The sequence below is a fragment of the Corvus kubaryi genome, unplaced genomic scaffold (genome assembly GCF_017639235.1).
Source record: "Corvus kubaryi isolate FWS band 111438036 unplaced genomic scaffold, C.kubaryi_AGA036_p1.0 37396, whole genome shotgun sequence".
Taxonomy (NCBI): Eukaryota; Metazoa; Chordata; class Aves; order Passeriformes; family Corvidae; genus Corvus; species Corvus kubaryi.
Genome location: NW_024581135.1, coordinates 10,846,984 through 10,859,903, shown reverse-complemented (window position 1 = coordinate 10,859,903; position 12,920 = coordinate 10,846,984). Strand labels below are relative to the sequence as shown.

At 42.4% G+C, this 12,920-nt stretch overlaps 1 protein-coding gene across 6 annotated transcripts in view; it reads right to left on the bottom strand.

Moving 5' to 3' along the window:
- SEMA5B (semaphorin 5B) overlaps positions 1-12,920 on the bottom strand; it is a 271,422-nt gene that overhangs the window by 44,097 nt on the left and 214,405 nt on the right. The gene's annotated exons all lie outside the window — the stretch shown is intronic.

Here is a 12,920-nt window from a genome sequence, read left to right as displayed (position 1 = left end):
CACCGAGGCTCAGCGGAAGAAACAATTTCTTCTAAGCAGAGGTTTACCTGCTTGGATGGGGAAAAAGAAAATGAATAGAAGGGTGATAGGACACAAAGCAAATATCATTCATAGAAGCTGCAGATTAAACATCAGTTCACTCCTCTCCAAGGCCTAGGGAAAGAAAATGACTTTACAAATTTTAGTCAAAGAGCACTTGTCATTGAGATATCTTTGTGCCCCCATGTAAACACGCAGCAGGCCAAATCTCACACAAAGCAACCTCTGTGACTGTTTTCTGACACTGTGTCCATCTAAAGGGGTTAGACAAGCAGAATTAGCCAATGGACTGGTAATAAAGGCTTTCTATTAGTCTTGGCCTTTGCTGGAACAATGGTTTCATTTATAATCCCCGCATCAAGATGTCAGTTTGGAAAAGTCACAGCAGAACATTATTTCTAGGCTTTTGGCTGCTTTGAACACTGCCGTATTCATTTTCCTCCTGAATCCATATTTACAGGCTAAGTGTGTGTTCCCAACATGTGAGCTGCTAAAGAAAAATAACTAGGGCTACTACTGCTACTAAACAGAAAAGATCAGTCACAGAAGTAGTCTGTACCAATAAAATTCTGCTGTATTGGTCGTTCCCATGACTTGCTTTCAAATCGTTCATTTTCATTGAGAAAACATAAATATACAAGCCACATCATGCACGTATTAGTGAAAGACAAAGAGAGGACTAAACCTAAAAACATTCACAACACTATTTTTAATCCCCATGATCCATTCTCCTCTATCGCATAAAAGGCTGATAAGATCTTTCAAAAAGTCCCAAATGACTTGAAAACGGCCAATTAGACAGCAGCAAGGGACCAAGGAGAAAGATTCAGTTCAAGAAGCTAAACAGGAGAGTAATAAAATGTATTTTAAGGCCAGGTATCAGTATGATTAATGAAACATCAAAAAAAACCCCACCCCCTCAAATGCAATGGGATGTGAACTGTTCCCTCCCAGAAACCTTTGAAATCCTATTAGCCTGTAATCAGCTACAAATGAAAAAGCAAGTCCCTCACACACAGCTGAAGACACTGACTCCACAGTGATTTGTCCCAAAGCAAACCCCAGATTGTTTTGATGTCTGGTACCCATTGCTTTATATATATCTATACACAGACACATTTATATTTTAATTATGAGTTTCCAGTTTGCTCCCTTCCTACATTTCCTCTGCTAAAGATTTCACGTACAGAGTTGTAAGGAACATAACTTCTTTTTCGTGCTTTAGGAAGGTAGTTACAATGACTGTGTCTACTGTATTTTTCCTTCAGTTGCTTCAGCACACCCAAGAAAAAGGCAAAGATGATTTTACCCCAGCCCCAGGCAACAGAACATCAAGTATTTACCCAGAAAATGACTCGGGATGCTCAGCCCAAGGACCAGAAGGGACATGTGCTGCTTTGCTTGTTACTTTGGCTAAGGACCCCTGTCCTCCTGTTTTGGCAACCCACAGCACCCTCACCCACGAAGTGGGGCTGCTGCCACATCCAGAGCTGCCTTTGCTGTCCAGCAGCCCCTCAGCAAGGGCAGCACCCAGTTCAATACAGAGCAGACCCTGGGGCATTTGCCCACACTCTTGACAGCTTGGCACCTCAGGAGGAAACTGGGCAGTTTCTAAAAGGAAGAAAAAGAGAAACAGTGGAGGATTAAGCGGAAGGCCCTGCTTATCGTTAGAGAGCCTTTTGGTCAGGCTTTCAGAGCCGGACACCACATACACTATTGTTTCCAGTTGCATGAAGCCGTTTCGCTAGGCACCCAGCAGGCTGAGAGAGGTCATTGTAATTCATAACAGGGAAGGCTGTTGCGAGCATCGCCCTATTATGATACACATTTTCACTGAATTTAATTTATAGGAAAACACGTGCTGCATAAATTCGGGAAATAATCTCCATATGTTCTGTGCTGCAGCCCTGAGCCACTCCACAGGCTGCAGCATATCCCAGTTAGGCACTGACCACTTTGCTGGCAATATCATAATGTATGTCATAGAGCTAATGTGCTGCTCTTGGCCGGGAGCAGCTGGCTCCGGGTCCCTCACAGCGCGCTCACTGAATCACAGCCCGCGCTCCCCTGCCACTGCCGCGACCAGGCCATCAGTAACCGTGCTGCAGAGCCACCAGCCGTGCTGCTGGGCTCTGGGAAAAGCCTGGCATGGCAGGCTGTGGTGATGGGGCTCTGGGAAAAGCCTGGCATGGCAGGCTGTGGTGATGGGCTCTGGGCAATGCCTGGCATGGCAGGCTGCGGTGATGGGCTCTGGGCAATGCCTGGCACGGCACTTGTTGGCTGGAAGCTGCATCCAGCCCCACGCTCTGCATCCAGGGTGTAACGAGTTCCTACCCAGCCCAGGCTCTGCTGGGCTGTCAAAACACGCACTCTGTAATTTAACAACCATCACAGCCTGGGACTTCTCCTCATCTCATGGCAGGCCCTCAAAACCATTTGAAATCTGAAAACAAAATAGCTATGCTGTCTGCCTCCCTTCAGGACTCAGAGCAGTCTCATCTGCTTCAACTCTGGTGAGAAACCTATTATATCAGCTGACAGCAATACACTTAGGGGTGAGGAAAAATGTATTTACTTACACAAAATTTGCTCCTTTTTTTCCCCTTTTTTAAGCAGGAAAAGCATTACAATGCACGTAACGCAAGAGAATGTCATTTCTGGCAAATACTTTCAGTGAACACTTCAAAAGCCAACCTAATTTATATCCTTACAGTATCTTTAGAATATACATATCCCTGTTTATGTCATTAAAAGATAAAGCCACATCACCAAACACATACCAAAAGACAAATATATGCCAGCACACATGCATACCCAAATCAAAATGCTTCAGAAGGACACTGTCATTCTTAGTAGATCAGGCACCATGGTGTGGAAAATGCAAAGATACCATAGCATTTCCCTGTGCTCAGAACACAATATAAATTGAAATGTTTACATGTAAATACCATTTTGTACTATGATACTGCTGAAAAATCTCACAGAGGCCACAGGGCCTGCAGTCTTGCAGGGCAGTATGTAAATACTGTGAAATAAGATACAAAGGAGTTTACATACAACAATGAAATTCCGATGTTTCAAAGGCAATGGGACTTCTGCCACTGGCTCAGTTGCCCAGATTTTATATCATACATAGAGGGAACATTTCACTTAAGTCTCCTCAGTAGCAGGCTGGGAATGCCTCAAGGAACTAATGACACACTATCCTGTTGTCTCCCACCACAATTCCCAGGGTTAGAGGGAAGCCATTATCCCAGAAGACTACCTGAGCATAGCAAGTTAACACTGACTCTCTTAATACTAATGACTTAGTTAATGAAATCCTGCAAAGTGGGATGTTTGTGAAAGTAAGATGATGATGATACCATATGGTTCATGCCCCCAGTTTCCCTCTGGCGGTCTACTAACCTCACATTCACAGATATCTAAGAGGCTGGATTTATTTTGATAGGGCATTACTATCAATAGTGATTCATTTCAATTCATTGCCTCGCAATAAATGTCTTGTGTGAGGCATAAAGGCATACACTGAAAATGTTCAATCAAAAAACAATTCCATTTGTGTCTCCTAGTCAAGGTGGTTTTTTCTCCAGTTCCTCATTCTCACTTAAGAAGGTCATTTGCATGAAAATAAAATCTTGCTCATAACAGCTCACCTGCTGCCTGCTGTTTGGAAGCTGTAAGCCTCCCTGTTGTTGGCTGTTGCAATCATTTCTACAGCAGTGATCTGGGATAACACGACAGATTAAGGCTCTGCAAGAAAGGCACTATCCACAGTCCACTGAAGTCCATGTAAAGTCTTACCTATGATTCACTAGAGTTTTTATATGGTCTTTGACACCTGGTGTGCTGAGCCTTCACTAATAGCATGTGCTGTAAAAAGGCTTCTGCTTCCAGTATGCTGATGCTGCCCAAGATCCCTTTTTTATAATGTCCTGAATGACATCTTCTTTCAGAATCTTCATTAAAGCTTAAACATCTGTATTTCAAAAGTTTTTCATTCCCACTTTAATTTGCTCTGGGTCTAGATAACTTCATCTTTTGGTCATTTTTCCCTGAGAGTTAAAACTTTAGACTGTATAATAAATGGATCATCAAATCAATGGAACCAGGCCCAAGAGGTTAGGCTTTGACAGACCAAAGGAAAAAAAGAATTACTACAGCCTCTTCCCATTGTAACTACCAGACAGAAGACACATAAAAATGCCATTTTGTACCAAGAGCCACAAAACTCATTTGAAATATTCACAATGAAGAACTCTGCTCCTTTCATCTGCCAGGCTGTGCTTACTCTCCCAGTTTTCATTTCCTCTCTTTCATTTAACTTTTTCTCACTCCTTTTTTATGACTAAAAGCAAATAGGAAGGGAATGACAGAACATGATGATGTGCAGAGGCAGGGGTCTAGACCCAAAGCCTGAGAAGTTCCTTCCCAAACTGTGTTTGCTCAAAACCCTGTCACTGCACCAAGAGACAGTTCTGCGTTTTTGCTCATGAGTTGGGAACATGCAGTAAAGGTCCTGTTTGTCAGGCGGACACAAGAACTGTCACTGTACCTGGTCCTTCAGACCCCATGGGCATCATCAGTCAGTCCACCAGAGGCACATCCACTGGTGCAGTGCAAACATTTACAACGCTGCTCCTGCAAGGCACATCCATGCTCAGCATCTCAGGAGCATGGGCAGCACAGGAGCTCAGACCTCAGAATTCCAATTCCACACTGGTTTGTTGCACTCTTGGAATGGTTACCTGCAAGGGAACATCTCTTTGCAAGCAATAAAGGGGTTTTAGCTGTGTTAGTTGTAAGCATGAGGCTGTGTTTGGCAGACAGGCTTACTGTCCCATTGCTAGCAACCTGCAGAGGGGATGAACTAAACAAATAATCATATTAGCTTCCAGCCAACCGAATCATAATTACTGACAACCTCAATAGCCCATGCAAGGAAGAGCAACCTCTGTCTTCCCTAAAGCCAGATGGCATGAAAAGAGAAGAATGAGAATCAAAAGGATGTTCGTGGGTTAAGAAAATAAGATTAGAAAGGAAAAAAAAGCACCAGACCTTCAAACAATCCCTCTAATTTTGATACCTTTAAAAATTCAAACTGCAGAAATGAGTTAGCGATCTGTACAAATCCATTATCTTTCCCCCTGAGAAGAGAAGCCAAGTGGAACTGAGCTGCTTTAGTCAGATGCTGGTCAAGCAGCAGCTTCATTGCTCAGTTGGTGAAGATAACATGTTCCATGCCAGATGTTACTGCCCTTTCCTCAAGACCAGTAGCCACATACTCCATAAGGAATTCACAGGGCTATTTGTGGAGCAGGGCCCTGCTTGGGAAGAGCATACTACAGCTCACAGGTACCACCACTGTGAGGGGTAGAGTTGACGTTAATCTGGACAGACAAGGTTTGGTATTTTGGCATGTGATATTGGATGCAGAGGCAGAGAAGCTGAAGTGTGCATGTGTCATTTATCACCCACACATGCTTAGCATCAGTGATTGCTGCTCTGCACATGATTTGTTTTGAATGCATAAATTAAAGCCATGGTGTAAAACAACCTCCAAAACTGAAGTCCATTTATGAGTCAAACATATGTTACTTATTAAAAAAAAAGCAATGCACAGACAGAGGATTTTTACAGGCAGTTTCATCTCATTTTCTTTTCCACATCAGGGACCTGGGCTTGCTAGAGCTCACCTTCTGGCCTACCATTTTCAATATCACTTTAATCGATTGAGGTTTATAGATTATGGCCTCGCACAAGCTACACAACTATTCAATTTCTTACTTTCTGACATCCCATTCCATCATCTTCTAGCAACAGTGACTTCTTTATTGGATAGGAATTTATTTTTATTTTTAAAGCTGTGAAATAAAACAACCTTCCATTTATTCAAATATGAAGATTAATGCCATCTCTGATTAAATCTGGATTTATTTTACATCAGTAAAACAGATTAGTAAAAAAAAAAAACCAACCAACAGTGTTCCTTCACGAACACTATTAGAAACTCTTGGCACTGTGCCAAACAAAACTGACCTCTAATAAAAACAAAAATACAGAGGGTCTCTGACTACTAGTGACAGGATCATTCATCCACAAGAAAACTCAGATACTATTAAAGTCCTAATGAAAGGAATAGCCAGAAGGAATTCCTGAATGTGGGGCATGTTTGTCTGGGTTGCGAAGCACCACCGTTTCCAAGCCTCGGCAGGCTTTTGAGCCTTAAGAAAATATGCTCCCCAGGGCTGCCATATGGGAAGAGGCAGAGGGGACCAGACATCCTTTTGGAAAGGCAGCTTGGGCAAATCAGTGCACTCAAGTGTTACCCCCTGTCTCTGCCCTGTGTCAGTCAGTGTCTGGAGGCAGCTGTCAGATCAAGACGTGCTCTGCTCCTGTGCTTCTACTCTGAGGCTGCAGATCTGAGACTTCTGTGTGAACATGGCAAATTGCTGTAGTTTGGTGGTGTAGGTGGAGACAGGAAAAGGGTGGCTTAGGCAGGAGCAAATCCACTGCAAGGGACACAGACAGGTGCTTTATGTAGCCTCTGCAAGATGCTGATTTAGGAACACAAGTTACGCTAAAATGGGAACTTAGGATGGGAAAGAAAATTGCAAAGGCAGAAAACTTAGAAAGCAGTGTGAATGATGATAAAGAAACCTGAAAATAGCCTACAGTTGTCACCTAGGCTGCACAAAGTAATCCATATTCAAGCAGCTCCTTTGTGAAAGTTGGATTTTGTTAAGCTCTGGGTAATTATTTTCTGCTCAACAAGATGCAGATTCAACTAGATAGAGCCTTTGTAGATTAATGTATGTTGGAAGAGGCAAATAAATATTAGACCATCCATTACAGCCTGAGGATCAAACACATCTCCCTTCTAATGCAGGGCTATTTAACACTGTATAAGGCACAAAATGGTCCTGCTACATATTCTCCACTGCTTCTTCCCATGTAATTATAAAAACACCATCAAACAATCTCCATTCCTCTTTCTAACAAGAGAACATCACTTAAGTAAATGGACATTCTTGAAATCCAGCTTTACCTCTTGCAGACTGGAGTGTTCCCATAGTTCTACAATACTTGGTATTTCGACAGAAGATACCTAACTGTACAATATTATATTTTTCTATAACCCATATATATTTTATGTATTTATATCCACTTAAATTTTAAACTTGAACAAGCAAAACCAAATTTCCTCTGGTTCCAGATACTTCCTCTTCCCCAAACACGTAAAACAGCACATCTCCTGATAAAAAGTTAATGATGCATCTGTGGCAATACATTAATTCAGTATTAACACTGGACACATCTGTGTGTGTATGTAAAATGTGTCCATTTTACCCTGCAAATTCTGCCTGAAGATAGAGACATGAAGAAAACCAGACATAGCAACACTAAGACTTCAGACCCTTTCATCAGGAGCCACATTACTGAATGTGACCATTGCCTAGAATACAAATCTTATGACATAATAGTAGTAAATGGTAAGAATTGACAGATGCAATGGATATCTGCCCTGGGGCTTGCTGGTAGCTTTAGTTATTAATCTTGTTTGTATAACAATAGCATAGATGTCATCCTAACATAACATATTCCAAGAAAACTACATGCTTTCCTGTCAGTTGCCACTGTGTTGAAAGTAATTTCACACAGCCCACCTAGCAGGCATCAGATGGTAATGACTTTTAGACAGCATTGATCTGAGTTGGCCTAAAGCCAGTCTCCTAGAGGTAAAAGGATCTATACACTAAACTGTTCCTAAGTCATGTTGGCAGGATGCTTTAAAAATAGGGAGCAAACAAAAGCCCTGCCATGTGTAACGTATGTCCTCCCTCCTGGCAACCCAAAATGAATTGGCACCCTAGTCGTGATAGTAAGGAGACAAAATGAAGTGAGCCCTGTAATCAGCTGATTTTGTTTGGCTTTTTCTGAAGTGACCTTCCTCTGTTTCAGCAACTGTATAACTCTGGACTCCAGCTACTGCTAAATTCCCCTTCTGTTCACTCAGGGTCATTTACAGACTTCAGAACTAAAAGTGGGAGCCTAGAAGTGTACAGGTTGGTTAAAATTAACATAAATCATGTCATTGGTTTGAGCACTCAGTAGAAATGAGAAAAACTGTAATAATTCATCTGGTTGGGAGCAGAGCCCCTTCCTATTCTGTGTCCTCTCTCTTTTTCAGCGCCACACTCACCAGAAATCTCAGCACAGGTTTATTCCTCAGACTCAGCCTCTTGCTGGTTTCCCTGCTGGCCCTGCACTGCATTTCTCTCCTCATTGTTATTTGTGATTCCTTCATACTTAAATGCCATCTACAAAGAGTGCTATTTTCTTTCTTCCATGCCATTAAAGATAATGTCAAATAAAATGAAACTGAAAACCAGTCTCTCTGGCATCTTAGAGGAAACATGCCCCAGCTCACTACCTCACTGCTTACCCTTGCCTGCTTTTTATTTCCAATTTCAGACACATCCCTTTCCCAGACCATCCAAGTGAAGCTCTTCAACTGCTATTCTGAAAGCCACATTCCTTAGACCTTACCATCCCTTCAAATCTTAAGGGTCCATATCCTGCAAACAGTATGGATGCACTTAACTTTACATATATAAACAGCTACATTAAAGAAAATGGGAGTAATTGCCTGCTACAGCAGATGCAAATGTGTTGTCAGGATAGAGAAAATGGTATAATTTTGTACTTCTATTTAAAGAACACAGATCCATTTCATCTACAAACTTCATTCTTTCCAAGAGCTTTAGTGATCATGGTTCTGTTTGATGTCTTCATTCTCTGTCAGTGGGAGGCTCGCTATTTTCTTAAATGCAACCAGAATGTCAAACCAGATGTTTAGTGATTTATTCTGATGTATTATTGGATACTGTGGATGACAAAACACTGGGCTGAGTACTCTCCTTTCTGCCTATGAAGTCTTCCAAGGCTTTTCAGCATTACTGGTGATACAATAATTAACTAATTCCCTTAATTGTGGAGAGGCCATATCAGCCAGAACAGATGGAAATTAATGATTAAGCTTTATCACAACATTTTTGCAGTCTATTACCTTTCCTTTTGCCTCTGTTTTTAAATGGATATTCAATGTGCTGAATATTTTTTTAAACTCTCAGGGAGAAGATCTTCAAAACAAAATCTGGGCCAGATTTTCAACAGCCTCAGCTCAGAAAAAGGTGTTGGATTTTCAAGATCTTTGATGAACAATCTGGCCACCAGTGTCGCCTCAGTGATCTGCTGGATGCTGGGCTCCACTGAACAACAGTGTCCTCTTGTTCCCTCCCCTACCTTTTCAAACATTTTTCTCTCCCATGCTTTTTACCCAGCAGCAGTTCATCGTTTGTCCTTCAAGGAACTATCATTATTCTGATGAAGAAGTCAGAGGATTTCCAGCCTGTATTCAATTAAATCCTTCCCCAAAACTGGAAAATTTTTAGATCTCTTCCCAGACTATGTTATTTCTCGAAACAAATTCCCCAATAGTTTCACTTCTGAAATATGGCAGTCCTGTAATTCAGGTTTTACAATCCTACATTCAAGTGCTTCACTCCTTTGTTACAGAGGATTTTGCATCATATAAAGAGTAAAAAGAAAAAGAAGAACATACCATTAAACTCCAAAGCAATCCTCCATGTGATATCCCAAAACCCTTAAAGGTGGACAGTACGTGCTTGGAGCTACAGTTCCACTTTGGAGAGAGACAAAGAGGGCAGAAAACTCTCTGCTTCTTTAGTGCAGCTGCTGATCCTTTTCTTCCAAAAACTCCCTGGAGCCATTTCAGGAGTTACCCACCTATATGTACTTAGTTGTCTGATCACTGTCCCAGAGCTATTCAGAGGTGAGCTGTGCTTCTCACACAGATATCAAGTCAATAAATAAGAGTCCTTGTCAGCTGAGTCATTTCTGCCAGCTTTGCATTAAGTACATGGCTGGGAGGGGATGTGAGGCAGAACTTAGGCCAAGCAGGAGGGCAAAAATTCAGCATCACTCAATAGCAAACTCCCTGCAATCAGGTCAAAAAAGCAGGCAAGAGTTCAGATAAGCGCATGTCATAGATGTTGCAAGAGGTCCTGGCTCTGGAAGCCGGAGGATCCACACTGGCATGAAAGTAACCTGAGGTGGCACTGATACAACCTGGGAGATGCCCATAGCACGGCAGGGAGAGGACAGGCAAGCCAAACTATTCCCAGAACCACACTGTACATCCAAAATGGCAACTTGCACCATGTTAACTGCAAGTTTTATGCAGAAAAAAATATGGAAGGAAGAAGAGGAAGGAATGAATATCAAGATAAAGTGCATTAAAATAAACTGGTCAGGACAGGGAGAGCAGAAGGGGTGGGGATTCAGGAGACCGGCTGGTCTTATTTCCAAACATTTTCTTTTCGTCATTTAAACGTGTAATCAAAATCCTTGGCCCGCCTCAGGGCTTCCATCTGCTCAGAGGCCCACGGTTCTGATGCTGCAAAGGGTCAACACAGAGATCGTAAAGTATTCCCTGTAAGAACCAGCTTCGTTTTCCTGTCTGTCTCATCTCAATTGCTAAAAATGAATAACTGCACCCCAGCCTTTGAAAAATTTATTAAGCTAACCCTTAAAGATATGTCCCACCTGAAAAGAACGCTCCAGATCTGAGGTCCTCAGCTCTCTGAAATTCAGATTTGGGATTTTGTTCAGGCACATTCTAAAGATACAGTGGCGTCAGTGATAAGGCTGCAGTACTGGTTCCTCAAATATTCCTCACCAAAGCTTGGGGGCAACTTGGGGTAAAAAATCGAAGCTCATTTGAAAATTGCAGGGAAGTTACACACATTTCAAAGCCATGCAAAATTCAGCAGCAAGCACAGCCAAACTACCACCCAGCAAAGCAACCTTCAAAACATTTTGCACGTTCAAAAGGCTTGAAGGTTTTGCTCGTGTTGGGCATCTTCCTAAAAGTCTCCAGTGAGCGGGGAACGGCAGCAGGAAAGAGAGCAGGAAAGACAAACACCAGGAACACACACGCACAAGGCAAGGTCCCTGCAGCCAAGTCCAGCCTGTAAATTTGGGCAGCTGACATTACAGATGTCTTCCCATTGCCCTGTTGCTAAGAGTGGCTGTTCTGAAAAGACAAACTGAGACAGGTCAGTGGGCACACACAAAACACTGCTCAGACACCCACTACATCAAGACATGGGGCTGAGTTACTGGTCACCATTTAAAAGATTAAATTGGTGCCGTGTCAATAAACAAACAGTAAAGGAGATGGCAGGAATCCTTATCCCTTTCCATCTCTTCCGTTTGCTGCAGTTTTTCCCTCTGCCCCAATTCTGAGCCTCGGTACCAAGCCCCGAGGTTTTAAAAGCAGCAGAGCAGCAAAGATCGCTGGTCGGGATCAATGCTAGGGTCAATTTTCTCTCGATACATGATTGCCTGTTCCAGGGAGGAGGGGGAAGGCAGGAGCTCTGTATCAGCAATCACAAACCCACATCAGCCCCCGGGGTGTAAAAGGCTGAAAAGTTTCCTGATAACAGAAGGCAGAGCTTACAACAAACAATGTGGTATTCCTGCCTGGGAGGCACAAATTCTCTCAGTCACCTCCAAGCTTCTCGATCCCCCCCACCAAAACAATTACATTATAAAAACTGCTGAAACCAGGGCTTTTCAAGGAGACCAGTCGCGAAGTCACAGCACAACAAAAAAGTAGGCAGGGAGTGTTGTAGGGGTGGGAGCCCTTCTTCCCGTAGTGGCTGAATATTGGCGTGTATTAAACATAGACACAACAAGAAGCAATAAATCACAGCCCAGGAGAAGTGCCAGGTGGAATGCACTGGAGGAAATTAAAATATCCTTCTTGATACTGTTCAGGATTGAAAGAAATACAAAGGAGGTCAAATTGACTTATCACTTACATAGCCAGGATGCTAAGGGCAGAAAGGGTTCTAACACTTGCAGCTGAAAAATTTGCAGTTGAATAATTTCCTAGCCAAAACAAACAAACAAACAAAAACCACAACAAAAAAAAAGAAAAAGAAAACCCAAACAACAAACCAACAAAAAATCCCCCTTAACTTAAAATGTAATAATAATATTACAAACATCCTCTCAAACAAATAAATAAATGATGGAATTCCTTGGCTTTCCTACATTTTCTTCATTTTTTCCTTCCTTTTTCCAAATGCTCAGTCCCTCCACAAGACTCACCTAACAGGGCAAAGGACCCTTTGCAATGTACACAAGTACACTAAATGGTCAGCACCCAAATTCAGCAAATTTTGACCTCCCACATCACATCCCACCATGCTGTCAGGAGACCCTATCTTGTGTACTTTGCTATTGCTCAGTGGCTGGTTTTTCTTCCCGATTTCTATCATGAAACTAGTCAATGGAGGCAAACTTTAAGTCTCTCTGCCCTAAAGAACTGGGTCATTTTCTTATTTCACTCGAAAGTGGCTCCAGAAAGTCTGTTTTAGAAAAAAAACAGCACTGGTACACAAACTTCCCAGTAATTTCAGCCAGGACTCAGTGCCACACAGTGCATAAAACTGAGGCTGCTTTTGGTCACCAGCAGGCAAGGGAACCTCTGTGAAGATAGACTTTTGTTTTGCTGGGATAAATTTATACAAGTAGGGGACTGCTCTGCAGCCTCCAGGTCCTAAATATGGTGCTCCTGCGAGATACCCCACCTGTCTGCTCTCCAGTCACTGCTTTTTTCTTGCTTGCCCCATTGTAAGGCAATTCAGGAAACCTTCACCATTTGAATTTTAATGGAAGTGTCATACAAAGTACTTGGACAGGCTGAAAACAGGGCAGCATCTATAAATTACTGGAAAGCTGAAGGAAAGGAAAGGAAAGGAAAGGAAAGGAAAGGAAAGGAAAGGAAA